Genomic DNA, 20,300 nt, shown 5'->3' with positions numbered 1-20,300 from the left:
AGATTTTTCACGCCAATCCTACCCTATGCCCCGGATCGTCAGCAACAAAACATCTTGAGGCAGCTTCTCCTAGTGGCAGTTCCTCTCAGAAGGCAAACTAGTCTCTGAAAAAGCACCATAAAGTTTACTCAGATCTTAAAAATATTTTCAGAAGACTTCCAAGGAAATAAATCAGTAATCACTCATTAAGACATCACAGTTAGCAGAGATGTTGACTTTTAAGGATATGGCTTTCTCTATTCTTTTGGCAGTGACAACTCTCAGATCTCTGTACCTTGTTCTTATTAGCAGTCCTTCCACATGAGACAGCCACAGGAGCTGGTGAAGCCCATAAAAGAAAGCAAGTTAGTCCTGTCCTCATCATCTGCCAGTAATACAGCTCCCAGTGAAACTGGATGGGTAATGAGAGTAAATTATGTCTTTCTCAAGTCAGCTCCAGGTGAGAGTTCTAACAAGAATTTTTTTATATATTTTGGCTAAGTGCTCCACTCAGTGAATAATGCCATCCCAACACTGCATTATCACTAGTTTCACCATAGTGATCTTAAACAATTGCTCTGGCACTAAGCAGCTATTTCATTTTAAGATAAAGAAAATTTTGCAACAGTTTTTCAAAATGGCTTTACATGGGTCACTTTGATCATAGAGAAATTGCTGATTAGCTTTTTACTCCTAACCCCCTCAATTTCTGTACATATTGGTTATGGTAGAAATGCACCCCTATTCATTATTCTCATTACAATGTAGTGCAATAAATAGCATGCAGCAGTGTTGCAGGAACAGCAAAAGCCCTATGGGTTGAATATAGATATGGATGAAACATCTTGTGTCAGAATCCACGGAAATGTGCAAGAAAGATGGTATATATCTTCTGGCACAATTTCTTAGGAACATGTCAGCCATGTTGCTATTATACAAAAGATTATTTTAAAATAAACTAGCAAATAAACTCCACCTCAATCAAACCTATCAATTTTTATGCAGCTAAACAATCAATTCTACTCCTACTTCTTTTAAGAGTCTCCTGAGTATTGTATGTTCCATCACTGGAATTTTGTTTTTATTTTACATTGGAAATTACTGGCTTTGAGAAAGTTGGGCCAAGCACATCAAAAAGGAAAAATAAGCCAAAAAGCTTGCTTTTAAGAAAGACATCATTGGGATTATTTGTTGCCAATACAAAATGTGTTATCTTGGTAGAAAACAGGAAAAGTGCAGGGTAGAGGAGCACAGAGTGAGAGACAGAGAGCAAGCCTAAGAACTGGAGTTTAAAAGGGACTTGGAAAGTCTTCATTTCAATGAGCAGAATTCACAAAGCCAAGGTCCACATACAGAAAACAGAGGAAGCTGTGTGTCCCAGCACTGAGATGACTGGCAGAGGGGCTATCAAAATGAACTCGTACCAAATACTGCTGCACAGAGCACACGAACAACACCCTCCTCCACTGCCATACAAAGCTGCCAACCCACAGCATTGAGTCAAGCAGGTTTTTAAAACTCTTACTTCAGGCCAAGGTATGGTTTCTTGTACTTAAAACTGTAAATCAGTCTCTTGAATGTAGATGACTGTCTCATTCCTCATGATGGGAAGATGAGCTGGCAGAAATATCATTCCTCCTGGGAAGTAAGTTCAAACACTTTCAAACTGGGTGCATGGCTCAGGTTTCCCAGTCATGTGCAACAGCTCCAACCTACTAATCAACTCCCATTTTCCAAAAGGCAGACTTTCCTTTTTGACTGCACCACACCCCTTCCCCCTTGGGCTTCAGACCATGTCTCTGACTGACAGTGACTGTGCACTGGGGTAATGACAGTGCTGCTGGGTGCACTCCTATCTCCCCAGGCCCATCAAATCTGAGGTTCAGATGTAGGAATGGTAAGGCTGCAAAGCCCTACAGGGCTTTGGCTCCGTGGTGCTCTGTCCAACTACGATAAGGGCAACCCTGCATGCATGTGGTAACATCACTTCAAGGCTATAAATAAGCTTTGTGGTGTAAACAGATGTTCCTGGATAGGTTCTCCTACCCTTAATAGTTAGGCAATGTAATTGTTATTTATTTTTTAATTGTTCCCTTTCACTTAATTGCATATATGCTCTCTAGGGTGCATTTTAATTTCCAAACTACTACTTTGGATCCTGGCTAAGTACTTACACATAGAAATGAGTCTTGAAATTCAGGAAAAGGTGAGTTCCTCATTCTGGACAGTGGTCCACAGTTTAAAATCCAGAATTTACAAGGTACAGGTGAAATTCTCTCATTCATGGCATAAGTGGAAAGGGTTGATGGAAAGGAGGTTAAGAGGGTGGTCTCTACCTATTTTCTCCCTACTTATTAATGTGCACAGATGGGTGTGGCCATGTTCCAGCACAATTCCAGAGACAATCACGGTGCACTGTGTCCCACCTGCATTTCTACAACAGCTGCTGGAGAGATCAAAGCTTGCAAACAGGAATTTCCAGGAACCAGCTGTTGGTTGCCAGCACTGCTCCTCTGGGATTTGGGACTGGTAGATGCTGACATCACAGCTGCATTCTCTAGTGCTCCAGCACTGGATGGGGAGATGGCAATCCTGCATGAAGAATGTTGTCAGAGCATCATCTGTCTGACTCCAGAGTAGAAGGAAATATTTCTGTTGTGGACATGGTCTCTGACAGGGTGCAATGAAATCACCGCCATCTGTGATGGCTGAAAAAGCTTTGGGAGTTGTCCAGGAGGAGGGTCACTGGACAGAATGGCTGTGCCTTGGCAAGGAGATGAGTTGTATGATCTAACAGGCATTCTCCACCTCCAGCATTTATATCTCCGTGATTATTGGTAAGGAATGAGGTACAGAAAGACACAGCAGTTGATGGATGAGGATGCTACTTAATTTTCATTATGTGTCTATTCAGATGGAAAATGAGACCTTATAACCTTCTAGCAAGCTCCCTGCTAGAATCTGAGAGATTCTGCACTGTGGATTCTCTAAAAATGAGGCTGTTTAGACACTTAAGTATGCTTATTCACCCTTTGTGCGAGTGGCTGTTAAATGTGCTGTTATATCTAATAGTTAAATACTTGGATTCTGCTTGTGCAGAGACAAGCAGCAGCCCCAATGACATAGACAGTAGTGCAGAGAGCAGGAAAGCTGTGTCTGTCAGGGTCTCTTGGCTAGTCTTTGTTCAGAGCAGGATAGCAATTATAAACATAGACTTTGAGCAGTAAATATGAATATTAAAGGACCAGTTACATTTGCAAGGGAAAAGAAGATTCTATAGCTTGATTAGTCTTAAGGCCATCTCAGATAAATTTTTTTTCTTTCTATGATTACTTCTAGGACACTTGACTCTTCATTACACACAGCGTAACAAACTCAGGTCTTGCTATGATATCCATTCATTTTGTGTAGCTTTTCCCTGCCTCTTTCTGCTTGTGACTCCTCCTCTAGTTTCAATCTTGAAGGAATATTATGTAATAAGAAAATAAAACTTTATTTACTCTTTCTGCGTGCATATAGGTCCCAAATGCTTGGAGGAGCAGCAGAAAATATTATTTTGTCTGGGACTTTTAACAGGCACAAGAAAAAGTGACAACAATTGTATTTGAAGTGTGGACATTGTACATAAAATAATTACATCTCATAGCTTTTCCTTTTGGGGAAAAGAAATGCCATTATAAAAGTAGTTTCCACGGGGTGAGATTTTCAAAAGTGCCAAGCATACACAATTGGGACCAGATTTCTAGAAGGCTTTAGCTCTGGCATAGAAATAAGTGGCCAGATGTCCAAAGAGCTCTAAACACTAGATTGTAAGCATTTATAAAAATCTGGCCTGTATTTAAGAACATAAATGGGAGCTGAGCTATTTGGAAAAATCTCACCTCCATGCTGGGTGTTGAGCTGGCTGGAAAAAAAAAAGTCTTGGTCTGAGGCTGTTTTGGTGGGGGGATTGTTTTTTGGTTTTTTGTGTTTTTTGTTTTTTTTTTTTGTGGGTTTTTTGGTCTTGTTTTGTTTAGTCATTTTTTCTGTTGTTTGTAAAAGATAACTGGTCTTTTATGTCATTAAGTTGTTTACTGGTTTTGTGGAGGTTTTTGCTTCTAAGCTCATATTTCAGTTCGTCCATCCAAACAGTCCAGTTGCCTTTATGCAATATTGATGTACTTAAAACTAAGCATGTCCTTTGTTGGGCTGGAGATTGAATTTTTTTTTTTTTTTTTTAATACATCCCTGTTTAACTGTGAAATGTACGCTGTCTTTACCAACAGGCCACATGCGTGGAGGAGGTGAGACTGAATGGGGGCCAGTCATAGTAAAGCAAAGCTTATCTCAGTGTCTGTGGCTGTGTAACTCTGCAAGTGTCTTGGCAATAAGCTCTAAATATTACAGCTGAGCCACAAATAAACATGAGAATTTTTTTCTTTTTTGGTTAAGTATTGGCAACATTTCTTCTGGAGCTGTGCAGCAAGAGTCAAATTGGCTAGAAATGTGCTGGAGGAAGTCCAGAGAATAGCAATGGAGCTGGTGAAGTGTCTAGAGAGTAAGTCTTATGAGGAGCAGCTGAGGGAGATGGGGGTATTTAGTCTGGAGAAACTGAGACTCAGAAATGTCCCTATCATTCTCTACAACTACCCGAAAGGAGGCTGTAGCCAGGTGGGGTCAGTCTCTTCTCCCAGGTAAGAAGTGACAGGACAAGAGGAAATGGCTTCAAGATGTACCTGGAGAAGTCCAAGCTGGACATCAGGAAGAATTTTTTTCACTGAAAGGATGGTTAAGCATTTTAATGGACTGCTCAGGGACTTGGTGAAGTCACCAATCCCTGGAAAGGTTCAAGAAGCAGCTGAACATAGCACTCAGTGATGTGGTCTAGTTTATAAGGTGGTGATTGGTCAAATGTTGGACTTGATGATCTTGAAGGCCTTTTCCAATCTTGATGATATTGTGATTCTGTGAAAATGGACCTATACCAAAAGAAACAGGATACTTGTATCCCCTCCCAAAAAAATTATTCAGGCTGTAAAGGTTTTTCAGAGAGTTGTTTTAAAGAGTAGTGAAAATGGGCACCCTCCATTCCCTCTGAAGCCTGAGTGTTGGTTAGAGCATTGAAGGGTAAGGTAATATATCTTCTATTTCTTTTAGAGGAATATATATCTACTTTAGGTATCAATTCAGCTTTGGAGAATAATTTACTCATACTTGTAAATGGCATTCCAACAAAAAAGGTCATCAGATTTGACAGCATTGCATTGACTTATGGAAAACTAAGGCTGACTTTCTGATGTGAAAAATTTTAACCCTCTTCCAGCAGCTATTGATGCTAGGAATCTGTTACAAATTTCCGTGAAGGTAGGAGGAGATAGGAACACAGAACTGCCACACAATAAGCAGTTCTTTCAGAATATCCTGGCAAAGCTTACTTTGAATATTGCATCCTATATATAAGCCTAAAACTCTTATCAGATATTGAAAAGGCATGGACAACAGCTCTTGTACAGGATTGAATGGATTGCAGGTCAGGTTGGCTGATGGATGAGATAAACACCTCTCATCACTATGCTGGATCAATCCTTACTTAAGTGCTAGATTTATGACTGCTTCTCCCATCCATTTTCAGATTCTGTCATTGTTTCTCTGCTTTGGCTCAGGGCCAAATTAAGTTGTTCTGCTATAAGTCAATGTTTAGAGCCCCAGGTCCTGGAGTAGAAAGTGATTTCACAACCTCTGCTCTCAATTTAAAAAAGTACAATTTTTGTGAATCAGCGTTTGTCAGTACTGCACGTACTGCCCTCACATGTCCACTCCCTATTCTCATGGCTTTAAAAAAATGGGGCACTGCAACATATAACCCTGACTGAAATATTTTCTGGAGATGACATGACCTGATTCTTAATTCCTAATTCTTCTGATCCCAACTTTTGGGAACAGAAAGAATAAAGGGACAGGATGATCAGTTCTGTCACAGGCATTCAGTTTCGCTTCACAGCTGAAACCACCACATCTCACAGCCCCCATGATCTTTTGGAAGTCTTGCAGTGTATTCCTTCCACAGAAAAACTGAAATTTCATGGGTTGATGAGATTCCAATCCAGCGGGCAACTACTGTGTTGAAATGCCGCCCAGGCATGGGTGTGGCCAAACTGTGACAGAGAGGTCAGCACTTTCCAGCATCTCCAGGTCTGCTGAGCTCAGAGCTAGTGAAACCCAGAGGGAGCAATTTTTCATCTTCTACATAAACGTCTTTTGGGAGCAGTTTTTTTCCAGAAGTAAGTTGCTAAGCATTTCCGTATTACAGCTTCATTTTCTGTCCATCAGCAGCACTGTGCAGGCAGACTGCTGTGTCAGGCAGCTACCATGAACATGTGTCTTGGAGCTCCACCAAGCCTTTTTCCCATAGAGATTTTGTTCAGTTCTGCTGGAGGTACTGAACAGCACAATAGCTATTGCCAAAAAAACTTCCTTGTACATTTATTTAGCATGTATAAAATACCTATTCCTCTAGCATGGATCCACTCCTATTCACCTGTCTTTTATTTTTTTCTTTTAGAAATATAATGTCATTAGGGAATTAAAAGGGCAAAAAGTGTTGTTTAGCCTATCTGTAGAGAGAACACCATGAAATAGAAAGCATATGCAAAACTAACCCAGCCCAGCACTGACAGCTGGACTAATCATAAAGGTATTCAGCTGAATACCTTTATTCTACTGAATGTCTTTCAGTAGATGGGTCTACAAAACATCTATGCACACTTTTTTAATCTTGTGTGCCACAGAAGTTGTATCCCTGCAGACCTTCTGTGTCCTGGTAAGAAAAAGCTCGGGTGCAGCAGCACAAGTCCTTATTTGTGTATCCATGTCCACTGATCTTCCTCTAGTTAGACAGGAAACTGTGACTGCAAACTCCCAGACAGGAGCAGGACCTTGCAACTCCAAAGCAGGCATTTAAGTGGGAGGAGCAGCCTTCTCTGCCTGTCTTACTCAAATTCTTGCACAAAACATTTACTGAGAAAAAAGTGAACCACAATCGCAAGTTCTGAATTCAATAGACTTTCCAAATCCAGAGCAAAGGAGTTCTGCTCTCATGTTAAGAGCCTGGTAATCTTCACTGAGCAAAAATCTTGATCCCTGAAAAGGCTGTGAATAGTATCACAGCTGAAAATTTTACAGTGATATTAATTTTCCATCTGAAAACAGATTCACTGATGTAAAAATATCTTGAAAGACAATGATACAATAATGTAGATTATAATGCAAAAGACAATAATGCAAAAAAGCATACTTAGCTCTCATCCACAAGACACAATTTGATAAAGTCAGATAACTACCTGAAATTACATTTACTGGATATTTTAAACAACTATTTTAATTTATTTAAGATTTATCTGGGATTTAAATCAGTGTCCCAATCTAAGCTGAAATAAAATTTCAAAAGATTTGTCTCTTGCATGGAATTTGAAGACTAAATTCTCAATACTAAGAATTACTGATGGAAATAAAGTTTTTTTTTTATTCTGATGTGTAGCTGTGCAGCATTGGCGCCTGCTAGAAACTAACAGAAATGAAGCACCTAAATACTGCCATAGATAAGGGGACTCATTTTCTTCTGTGATTTAATCTGCCATTACTCAAAGACTATCTTTAAAGGACTGAATATATAAATAATGATCATCTAATACACTTAATAAGCAGTCACTTGCTGAGGGCTGTCTACACAGTTACTTCGAGCTGGAATGCTGGTCCTGAATATTTGAATTTCCTCTTTTGCCTTTCACCTCATTCTTCTCTGCCAAGTTGCAATTTCCATACTGGGTTATATCAACAGTGGTGGGAATAATGTTTCTAACTGCATCTCCACTTCTATTAAAAACAAACGTTTCCACATAAACCTGCTAATGTAGGGCATGGTATTACATTTTTTTTCCCTGTTAATGATGAAAACAAATGAGTAAGATTTATCTCTTTGACAAGTCATGTGGGTGTGAATCTTTAATTAGCATATAACAGGTTTAGACTTCAAGTCCCTATAGGCGTGGGAATCACTTAAAGAAGAAAATCCCACTTGGTAAATCTTTAGCTTAGGAAGCCAAGAATGTTATTTTAAGAGATACCTGTAAAGATGAAGATTGCAATCTTCATGCATGTCAAGGTAAAAAAGCAAGCTATTTCATCTCCCAGAAACTCGGTGACCATACTTTGATGACAAGCCAGATGGCAGCTGTTCCCCAAACCCTGTGCCAAGAAAGATGATTGGAGCTGCAATTTACCTTCCGTGGTGAAGCTCAATGCTGGAGCATACCACAGCTGTGGATTTGGCTGCTGCCAGTAGGTGTGTGCACAGTTGGTTTCCTCCCAATTTGGATTCATCAGGTAAGAGGCTGTATCAGTACCCAGCAATTATGAAATTGGCATGTGTTGGATTGTTTACTCACAGTAATATTCCTACTGGACTTTATTAAAACACCATCTGTTGTCAGTACAGACAAAGAATCAAACCAGAAATATCCACTGAGAGAAAGTGGGCATGTGCACGTGTGTGAGTGCATGTTCAGCTGTGTTGCAGGATCAGGCCATATTTCATATTCTCTTTTCTTCTTTCCTTTTCCTTTACAGGTAGTTTTTTATAAAATGCCTACATTCCTAATCAATTTTCCACCTCTCCTAATTCCACCTAGAAAAAGAAAATTTGAATGGAAAAAAATGAAAACTGGTCAAAGGGAAGTTATACCTCTGTGAGTAATGCTGGAATGGAAATAAATCAGTCTTTGCATATGGGTAGAACAACATTAGCTTTACTAAAAATTAAGGCTAAAATTGTTGAAGAAGAAGTCATCTGACTGAATGATGTTCAATTAGAACAAACTTCTGGGTTAATGTGTAGTATATAGGGTGAGTAATAAAAGATATCTGCCAATAATAATATCTTTAGGGCTTGAGAAAAAAAGGGACTAGCTTTTACAATCAGCTGTTTGCTCTTGATTACTTTTTTTTCTTTAATCTTTCAGATGGGGACCAGATATTGTTAACACACAGCGGGTCTCCACAAATGGCCGAGAATAATTTTTCATATACCTACATATAATTCCAGGTGAAATTAATTAGTTGGAATTCTTCATCAGGTAACACACTAATAAAATATGATGCAAGTAATTAAAAATGCAAATACAGGGAAGAGAGCAGTAAAACTTAGATATGTCATTTCAGTTCTACAAAAAGGCATCTGTCAATTTAGATCTTTAGTGCATGCATTTACACATACACAAAAAAAACCCTTTAAAAATAAAAATGTAAACAAGTCCCAGTTCACATCATAGGATTAAAGCTGTAATAAAGGGAGAGAACACAAGCCAAGAACATCCCCTGGGAGAAGGAGGAAAGTGTGTTAAAATGCTTGGGTTGTTTATGAACTAAGTGTTTGGAGAACTCTCAGGGCTGAATGAAGGAGTTGGGGTATTTTAGAGGACCCACAGGAGGTTATTTACTACTATGGGGAGTCACTAAAGCCCATTTTGCTCACTATACCCCGCCATCAGAAAGAAAATATTAGTCCTAATATACGTGCATTCAATCTACCACCTGTGGTGGGATTGTACATAGTCGAGAGGGAGGGGATTTGCCCCAGATATGAGCCCATTCGTGTTGCATTATTTAATTTCATCCTCATGTGGGCTAAAGTTCTTCCCTGAGTTATAACCACAAAGCCATTGCAGGAGTTTGACTCTGGGCAGGGTAGAGCATAATTTATATGCCTAAGGTATAATTCTCTCCCTTTGTTTTCATCATCATCATCACTGCTCCTCTACCAAATTACTTAAACCCTGAGTGCTTAAGTCTTGTAGCCTATGCTACCAAGCCTAAAATGGATGCACTGCATTAAAGCAGCAACATCTTTAGCAATAATGCCCCCAAAATCTAGGCCCTTGTTTTTTGAAACTCATAGAAGACTAATCTCCTCAGGTTTATACCATTGATCCTCAAAAACTACTTCAATTTTGTGATTCAGTTTTAGGTGTCTATTTGTTCTCCTGATGAGAGGAATGTAACATTTTGCCTTGACTTATATCCTATGTAGAAACTTTTTTTTTCTATCAACTTAATAACAATAATCTCAGTAGTTAGACACTGGAAGATGTTGCCTGGAGAAGTTGTGGGTGCCCCATTCTCGGAAGTGTTGAAGGCCAGGCTGGATGGGTCTTCATGCAACATGGTGGAAGATGTCCCTGACCATGACAGGGGAGATAGAGCTAGATGTTCCATCTGTTCTAGTAGAATCAGAGATGAGAATCACAGAGTGTGCTGAAGGGACTCAGAAGGATCATTGAAGTCCAGCTCCTTACCCTGCACAGGACACCCCCAAGAATCACATTATGTGCCTGAGAGTGTTACCCAAATATGTTGGTCACTAACAGATCATGCACTGGTGGAGTTTGCACTCCTGAGGAATATGTGTCAAGTGAAGAGTAAAGTTAGGCCCCTGAACTTTAGGACAGAAGACTTCCAGCTCTTCTAGAAGATAGTCAGCAGAATCCCCTCCAAGTCTACCCTTAGGGACAAGGAAGAGAACAGAGCTGGCAGATCTTTTAAGAAGTCTTTCATAGATTGCAAAAGCTGGCAATCCCCAGGGGCAAGAAATTGAGCAAAGACCAGCATGGCTGAGTAGTGACCTGCTGGTCAAATTACAGGGAAAGAAGTAAATGCATAGACAGTTTAAGCTAGGACAAGTGACCTGGGAAGAGTATAGAGATGAAATACAGTTGTGCAGTGATGGGCTGAGGAAGGCCAAGGCAAAACTGGAATCGAACCTGCCAAGGGGTGCAAAGAATAATAGGAAGGGCTTTTACAGGTATATTAACCAGAAAAGGAAGGTAAAAGAATGTGTACCCCAGCTAATAAACAGGGCTGAAAATCTCATAGCAATGGATGAGGAGAAGCCTGAGGTACTCATCAACTTTCTTCCTCAGTCTTCACTGTCAACCTCTCTTCCCACACCTCTCAAGTGGACAGACAGCAGGATGGGGGCTGGAGAAGCAAAGTGCCTCCCACTGCAAGTGAAGATCAGGTTCACAACCACCTAACATCCTAATGTACATAAGTATATGGGACCTGATGAGATGCATCCAGAGACCTGGGAGTTGGCTGACATAGTTCCCAAGCCACTTTCCATGATGTTTGAAAACTTGTGGCAATTACAGAATCACAGAATCAGCGTCATTGAGAAGTCATGGCAATCACAGAACCACAGAATCACAGAATGATTGTGTTGGAATAGACCTGCAAGATCATCGAGTCCAACCCATGGCCTAACACCTCAACTAAACCATGGCACCGAGTCCCACATCCAATCTTTTTTTAAACACATCCAGGGATGGTGATTCCACCACCTCCCCGGGTAGACAATTCCAGTACTTTCAGGTGAAGTGTGAGATGACTGGAAAAGAAAAAATATTGTACTCATTTTTAAACAAGGTAGAAAGGAAGACACTGGGAACTGCTGACCTGTCAGCCTCACCTCTGTGCCTGGGAAGATCATGGAACAAATCCTCCTAAGAAGCTATATTAAGGCACATGGAGGACAGGGAAGTGATCCAGGACAGCCAGCATGGCTTCACCAAGGGCAAGTCGAGTCTGACCAACCTTCTGGCCTTCTGTCATGGGGTGGCTACATCAGAGGACAAGGGAAGGGCTACAGATATAATTTATATGGAATTCTCTAAAGCCTGTGACACGGTTCCCCATGACATCCTTCCCTCTAAACTGGAGAGAGATGGATTTGATGAGTGGACTGTTAGAAGGTAAAGAAAGTGGTTGGATGGTCATGTCCAGAGGGTAGAGGTCAATGGCTTAGAGTCCCAAAGGACTTCTATGACAAGTGGTGTTCCCCAGGGGTCCATACTGGGACCACTGTTATTTCGTATCTTCATTAATGATGTGTATGAAGGGATCAAGTGCCCCCTCAGCAGATTTGCAGGTGGCTCCAAGCTGAGCAGTGTGGAAAAGTAGCAGGATTCATATTTGTCCCCAACTCCTAGCCCTTCTCAGCCTCAGACCTTCAAAGTTTATGAATGGCAGTGCTTAGAAAAAGGAGGTATTCGGATCAGTACTGCAGCAGTTAGACTAGGTAGACTCCCATACTTCACTACATCATGAAACACAAAGTGTCTTTAAGCTACTTAAGCTGACTTTTTTAGAGGAAATAATATTGCTTACAATCTGGCTTTCCAGTGGCTTATTTTTCCTGAATGTTAACATTTCAAATGTGTATTTTAATGATTTGATAGTCTTCATTTGCTCTGATAATACTTACAAGCAAAACCAAAACTTATCAAACATGCCAAGCTTTCTGAAGAAGGAGGAAGACAGTTTCCATACCAAAGTACATTTTTATTCTGTGTATCTACTCAGCCTCCAAGCCTCCTCTGTGGGGGAAGGGGGGGTGGGCAGGGAAGAGAGGGGAAAAAAAGCAAACACATGAAATGGAGCTGCCAACTGTTCCAAAACAGAAAGGTTTTTATGGCCCACAGGTCCATTAGAAATTCAACAGAAGTATCTAATTACAAGAACCAAACAATCCTCCTCCCCAAAGTGCAGCATGCAGAAATGACCTGTTAGGAAGATGGATGCCAAATCCATTTGCCAGCAGCAGGGCCAGGGTTTGCCCCACACAGTAGCTGGGAGGGCACTGCTGGCACACAGGCTGCCTCCTGCCCTACCTGTGCATCAACTCTTCCAGAACAGTCTGCCACGCTGTGCACTGCAAACATGCTGAGGCTGTATAACATCTGTGCCAGCACTTCTGCATCCTTATAAATCATTTCCCAGCTCTTGCTGGGGCAACAAGGAAGAAACTGTTGGCATATAAATGTAAATCACTGCATGTTCTATGGAATAGAATAATAATTGTGTTGATTTACCAGCCATGCACTGTTCCCAGGGATGGAAGGGAAATATTGGCAAAGAAAGGACTGTACTTCCAGAAAAATAACAGATTTGCTGAACTATATAAAAATGGTTGGAATAATCAGATCTTCTGTCTAGGAAACTTGTTCCCTGTTAGACTGAGCATGAGAGCTTCACCTCATTGCTGGTTGAAATGTGATTACTTCACCTCTAGTCATGTTAAAAATAAAAGTATCCAGAGATGTTATTTAATCAGTTACACGGCGAGCATATATGGGAAATTTTTTTCCCATCCTATGTGAGGTTGTGGATACTTCTGAAGTCACTGGCTGCATGAATTCCCTGTGCATTAAATCTCAGTTGAGGTCAATGTTAAAACTTCCACTGAGACCAAGGTTTTACCCACCAAATCTAAAGTCACTTTTTGACCATAACTGTGAAGCCTATGACTGACTTTGCAGGGGTTTGTATGGTTTTTTTCTCTCAAATTTTTACTTAAGACAAGCTTGCTATCATGCTTAGTATCTCACCACCTACAAATGCATTATTAAAAGAACATGGTAATTCTAGCACACAGTAGCTCTAGCATCAACCCTAGAGCTACCTCAATGGGATGAAATGCCCACTAGTCAATTCGTACTTTCTCATTAGCTTCCAGCATATCAAAGATAGGTTTCCATTGACAGTGCAGCCCTATATGAATTTCCAGCTCTTTTCTCAATACCTTATGCTTCAATACTTAATGTCTGACTTGAAATCAAGCTGCTGATATGCAGAAGTTAAAGCAAAACAATATCTAGATAAGGCCATCTGGTTAAAGTAATTCTCATATCCACACAAATATACCAAACCTTATAAATACTCAATAAGATTATTCTCATTAGTGCTATTTAAAAAAAAAAGAGACATTGCTATTTATTGTTGTTTTTATACCTATTTTAAAAAATCATGGGGTACACTTAGACAAAAAGGTACTGGGAGACTCATAAAAAGAGAGGAGGAGAGAGGGAGAGAGAGAAAAAATACTGTGTTTTTGGAAATGAGAGTCACTTTATTGAAGAAATAAACATTTCCTACAAAAATAAGAATACTAATCACTGCAGTTTGCATAAAAGCTCTGCCTATGGAATCTCAATAAGATATATTTCTCTAACTTCTGTGTTTAACCTGCTTTCTTTTTATTTATTTGTTCTTCTGTTCTCCTGATAGAAACAGAGAAAGGAAAAGAAATACTAAAAGGTGGGGAGTCAGGCAGCTAGGAACTGTAAGATAAGAAATAAAGCTTTTTGTGTTAAAAAAAAAGCAAAAAACAAACAAAACAAACAAATCATTCAAAATCTCAGAATAATCCCACTCATTACCCTGTCCACATTCTCAGCCATTTCAAATGGGCTTGCTTTGTTGATGAAGCTGTCCTTTTTACTGGGATCTTTTAGAAGACCAAACTCTGAACTCTGGTATTCAGACTTGCTACAAATGTTCATGGCATTCAGATATGTGTGCCTGGTTGTCATTGTCTTTCACCTCCATAAGCATAATGCCATTAGATACTACTAATAATATGCCAAAACAAAAATGAATTTAAATTCATAATTATTTTGGTATTCAGATTTTTGCATTTATTTAAATACAGAGAAATTACACAATTTAAATTGAGATGGCTTTGGGCTTTAAAAAAATCTCACACCATTTTTACTTCTCTTGATCGTCCCTTCTTGATCCCTTTTTGCTAATTTATATTTTGCCTGATGCACTAAGTTCAGCAGTGAAGATGAAGATCTGGAAAGATGGGACCTCAGGTCCTGTTCTGCTATTCTATCTTGTAAATATTTAGACAATTATTGCAACAAAATGTGTATGTATGTAGGTACTGCACGTTTATTCACTGATTATCTGCAAAAGCCTAGAAACTCTCTCATGAAAATACAATAGAGAAGGGACATTACTTGGTGTTCCCAGCATCTTCAATTTTAACGAAAAGTCTTTTAATGCGGAGTAAATCCTGATCAGCAATGGAAAAAATCTGCTTCAGAGATTATTTATTCTGCTTCTGCTCCCCCAACCAACAGTTTTCATTCTGAAGTACAGCTGATTTTAGCAGTGCTACCGACATTTTCTCTGAGAACAAAAAAGCATCCTGAAAAGAAGAAAGTAGCTGTGCTATATTGCTGCTTTGCACCAAACAGGCACCTAAGTTCTCCACTTCTGGTGTATAAGTAGCATTTATCTGTGCTGTGTGGATGCAGCCTAATTACCAGGAAGCAGATTTTCACCAGCAATTACACTGGCATGAGTCAATGGTCATTGGTCAGAGGCATGGCAAGGCTCCTCAGATCCTGGTGTTTAACAATAGGTCCTTTGCCTTGAATAATTACAAATCTTATATGGCTGACACATCTTAATTCATGAGATCCTGGTGTGTATAATTGGATAGAAGTATGAACTTGATTACACTAGTGAACTTGCTTTCCAGAGGGTGGAAGAAAAGTGATAACAGGCTTCATTGTCATCAAAGGGTAAAGAAATGTGACAATCTGGGAACCAGTTTTAGGACCCCATCTGCTAAACCAGAGAGAAATCAAGATTTTACAGTTCTATAAATATTTTAGTGTATGCCATCATTTATGAACTCTGGCAGCTATCATAAAATCTCTCTGACTTTTGTTACAACTGCATATAAGGCCAGAAAATTGCATCTCATGGTAAACCATAAAAACCTAAGTAAAAGCACCATTCCTTTCAGTATATTCTAAAAATATACAACCTCCCTGTCAGTACATGGCAGGGTTGTTACCATCCCAAGATGCCTGTTTCTTTCTCTTTTTTTTTTATCTGATCTTACCCTGGTCTTTTCAAACCCTTTTGTATTTCAGTATCCTTTTATGTTCCATAAATAACAGCCATCACAGAATAACAGCTGAAATAGCTTTTACTTTGTCACAACGTACTGTAAGCAAGAGACACTTGGGTGATGCTAATGCCCTGGATACAGGAAGAATTTATGCGGACCTTCTCTCTAATTGTTCCTGAAATGATTTTCATTCAGTGGTGAGTTCCTTTAGAGCCCTGAAATAGAGCTGGCCTCAGAGCAGGTTTTGATGCTTTAATCACCCAAGTAGAAAACCTCCATAAAAGAAAGGACATAAATAAAGAATTATCCTGAGATTAACAATGCTCCTTCTAAACTTGAACTCCCAGTCTGGCCCTGTGTTACAAAGTGCCTCTAAAAGACACAGAGATCATGAATAATCAAGTTTTTGATTGCAGAGGCTATTCTGACATTCTAGGTAGCATCTGCACAGCTTGAATTATAGGACAATATTTTCTAAAATAACCTGTCAGTCTGAATAAAACTAATTTATATTTTACCTCTTCAAAGTTTCTAGAATAAATTTAGTTGAACAGATTGGAGGGGGGGTAGCCTGGGTGTGTGGGGGTGGGGGGCTGTGTGTGTAGCCAAACAAAAGAGACAATCACTCTATTAAAAATAAATACAGAAGTCAATAGGTTGTCAAAGACCAAAAGATATTTACCAAATTTAAGATCAAATTTCAAAAGATGTCTAGATGGCACAAGATGTGAAATCTCTGTCATCTCATTTGTAGAGGCAAAGCAGAAAGCTGAACATTGAAATGACTGCACATGGAACTATTTCCAAAATAAATGCAAAAATCAGGTTTCTGACATGTTCATTACACACCTGAGCTGGGCATGTGCCAAAGGCAACTGGTTAAAAAACTGCACATGTTGCTTCTCCTTTTTCATCCAACAAAACTTCCTGTAGCTCCTGGTATTACTATGTCTTAGGACATGCATTTCTTTTAACCAAACATATGCTTTGATCTTTCATAAAAGATACGGAGTTGTCTCACATATGTATTGATGCATATATATGTACATATGTGTATTCATACATGCACTTTATGTGCTGTATAAATCAATATATATAAGGTATTTTTGGACAGTATGGTAGCAATCAAGCTGAATGCTTCTTGTGTCATAACTCTCACAATAGCCCAAAACTCATCTACTGAAAGAGAAAGAGGTGAAATTTAAATGAAGAGCTAAGTGGAACAACCAGATTGTACATAGGTAAACACTTTATCTGTATACCAGGAAACTCTAACATATTCCATCCTGTGGAATCAGTGCCCACTGTCCCTTTAGGAAATTGCTCTAGACTGCATACCAATTTCAGGGCGAATTGGTACAGAGTTGTGCTGATGTTGGCCGGGGTAGAGTTAATTTTCTTCACTCTGGCCAACATGGGAGTACGTTCTGCATTTGTGCTGAACACAGGGTTGGTAATACAGAAATATTTTTGTTATTGCTGAGCTGGGCTTGCACAGATACAAGGCCTTTTCTGCTTTTTGCACTGCCATGCTGGCAAGAGATTTGGGGCTTCATGGGAGGCTGGGAGGAGACGCAGCCAGGGCAGGTGACCCTAGGTGACCAAAGGGATATTCCAGACCATATGGCATCATGCTCAGTATATAAAGCAGAGGGGTAGAAGGAAGAAGGAGGGATGTTTGGAGTGATGGTGTTTGTCTTCCCAAGTACCTGCTACTTGTGAAGGGGCCCTACTCTCCTGGGGATGGCTGAACACCTGCCTGCCCAAGGGAAGCAGTGAATGAATTCCTTTCTTTGCTGTGTTTGTGTCCACGGCTTTTGCTTTTCCTGTCTTTATGTCAAACCAAAAGTTTTCCTGCTTTTATCCTTCCAATTCTCTCTCTGATCTCTGATCCCACTGGTGTGGGAGTAAATGTGTGACTGAGTGGGACTTGGTTGTTGGCTGGGAATAAACCATGACAAAAGTGCAGGAGCAACACTGGTAATAAATCCTCACGGTGATCCAAAAAAATACATATGAAAATTATAAACAGCTTCACTTAATACTTTCAAGTTTATTGTCCCTTCTAGCTTCCACTTCAACTTCTTTCACCACCATCAGCTCCTGCACTATTTTGTAAACAGCAGAATCATCATTTGCCTGTAAAGCCAACACTGTAGTTGACAGTCAAGAAACAAAGAGCACAAACAAGCTTTCAAATGTGTTTCATTTCAGAACAAAAAACAATGAAAAACCCACAAAAAATCAAAAAGTAAGTGCCAAGCTTTCAGGCAAAAATGGGGTTTGCTTTGTTTGTTTAAAGATATAGTTAGTCAAGTGTCTACCCTTCATCTGAAAAGCAAACAAGAGCATGTTTAGTTGTGGAGAAGCTTGTGCAGTCCTACTTTAACAAGATTCCAACCCCTAACGCTTTTCCCTGCAGTAATGTCACATCTCTGTGGAAGCTACATGGAAACTCCTTTAAAGAACGTAAGAAACAGGAGCCCATGTACCAACTCACACCAGCAGAAATCATTTTGAACTGATATGCAGTAATGGGCTGGTGTGAAAATATTAGACTGGGAAATGATGCTGGGGCCTGGAAATGCCTCCACCAGAGGGACAACAGCCTATGGCTGGAAAGCAAGCAGTTACCTCATCATCATGAAACCACCTGGAATCCTGAGTACTGTTGGAGTGAACCCTGAGTACTGTTGGAGTGAGTCCAGAGGAGGCCACAAAAGATAATCAGAGGGGTGAAGAGCCTCTCCTATGAGGACAGGCTGAGAGATTTGGGAGTTTTCACCCTGGAGAAGAGAGAGCTCCAAGGAGACATCAGAGCAACTTTCTAGTACCTAAAGGGGACCCATAAGAAAGATGACAGCAAACCTTTTAGTAGGATATGTTGTGATAGAACAAGGACAATGGTTTAAAACTAAAGGAGGGTTGGTTTAGATTAGATATAAAGAATTTTTTTTTTTACAGTGGGAGTGGTAAAACACTGGAAGATGTTGGCCAGAGAAGTTGTGAAAACCTTGAAACATTCAAGGGCCCTGAGCAACCTGATCTAGTTGAAGATGTCCCTGATTATTGCACGGAGTTTGGACTGGATGACCTTTAAAGGTGCCTTCCAGTCCAAACTATTCTGTGATTCTGTAATTCTATTTTATTATCCTGTGGATAGTACACAGGGATGGGAGTGGTCAAGTAAATGTCATGTTACATTTCTAAAGGGGATTAAAATTAACTCAGAAATAAGTCAAAATATGTAAGTTTCAATGACTGGGGAGAGATTACATCACAGAAAACTGTACATGTGAAAAAAGTAGATGCTACACCAAAGCCTATCTAAAAATGGCAAACATCATTTAAAAAGATGGAGACCAAAATCAGAGGTCAGTCCATATTTGCATATTTGAACTCTGGGTGCTGTGTTCAGGCACCTGATTCACGAACTTTGATCAGAGAATGAGATGTGATTTCATTACGTTCCACTATTTTCCTAGGGTGACAAGCACTCCATGTAACTGTGCTTGAGGACCTTTTTGCTGGAAGGGATGTTTATATTGAAATCTCAAAAAGATGTGAATAACTGTAAACCACATTTCGAACTCACAGGCTTTCAAGAGGTCTGGCCTATTCAGACCTATTTAATTAAAATACCCCTCTTCAGTCATCCTCTCCAAAACTGTTGACACCAATACAATTTTTTTAAAGCTTGATAAAATTTTCCAGTTTTGCTTTGCATGGCTTTTGATTTATTGTTAGTTTATTTCAACACTTTCAGGGACAGATTCCCACTGGCTTTAACTTGGTATTCAGAGAAGCTTCTTATCATAGAAATTAATTCAGTTTTATGTTTTCCAGAATCCAATTGGTTGATGGCAAAATTCAGCATAAAACTCACAGATGTTTTGATTTGTCCATAGAGAACTAAGTTTATGGTCATGAAGAGCAATCAGCCAATTGTTTTAAAAAGTCCTGTCATGTGAAAATACTGAGATTACAAAACTCAAGCCAGAAGAATTTGACCCTTATTGCTAAAACACTGACAGAACTTTTTTCATAGATTCTGTTTAGCCATAAATTTTACATATACTTGTATAAAGTTTTAATGCTACCAGGCTTTTTTGAGTAGAAATTGTTCCAGGAAGTAATCTTTTAAACTAAATATTTAGCAAAAGTCTACAGTAAGAACATAAACATCTCAGCCAGTGTAACTGAACCATTCAACCAGGACAAAGAAAATGTTCTTCTAATATTTAAGTAGAGAAAATTAATAGAGCATGTCATTCCATTAATTACAGGTGTTAATATTTTCTTATAAACCCATCAAGAATTTCAGCAGTCTAAATTTTATCATTTCAAAGACCTAAAAGGAAAAAATCTTACCCTAAAGTGCAATAAGACCTTCTAATAAAGCAACAATAAGTGATGAAAATTAAAGACATGTCACCTTTTAAAGATTTATTGGAAATGGTTTTCCTGAAATCAACAAAAAATTTCCCTACATGACTATTCTTTAAGTCTTGCAAAATTTTCCAAGACTGACCCCTGTTGAGTGAATATAATTGGAGCCTTCTCCTTGGTATCTGTGAACAAT

General features: G+C 39.4%; 1 long non-coding RNA gene across 1 annotated transcript; it reads left to right on the top strand.

Annotated features, from left to right (window-relative positions):
• The first annotated feature begins 6,255 nt into the window (after positions 1-6,255).
• On the top strand, positions 6,256-18,338 carry LOC137480903 (uncharacterized). The gene is made up of 3 exons (XR_011003170.1): positions 6,256-6,652; positions 8,149-8,340; positions 18,141-18,338. It is a non-coding gene; the product is annotated as an uncharacterized lncRNA (long non-coding RNA).
• The last annotated feature ends 1,962 nt before the right edge of the window (positions 18,339-20,300 follow it).

The sequence above is a fragment of the Anomalospiza imberbis genome, chromosome 1 (assembly GCF_031753505.1).
Source record: "Anomalospiza imberbis isolate Cuckoo-Finch-1a 21T00152 chromosome 1, ASM3175350v1, whole genome shotgun sequence".
Taxonomy (NCBI): domain Eukaryota; kingdom Metazoa; phylum Chordata; class Aves; order Passeriformes; family Viduidae; genus Anomalospiza; species Anomalospiza imberbis.
This window is presented reverse-complemented; position numbering and strand designations above follow the sequence as displayed.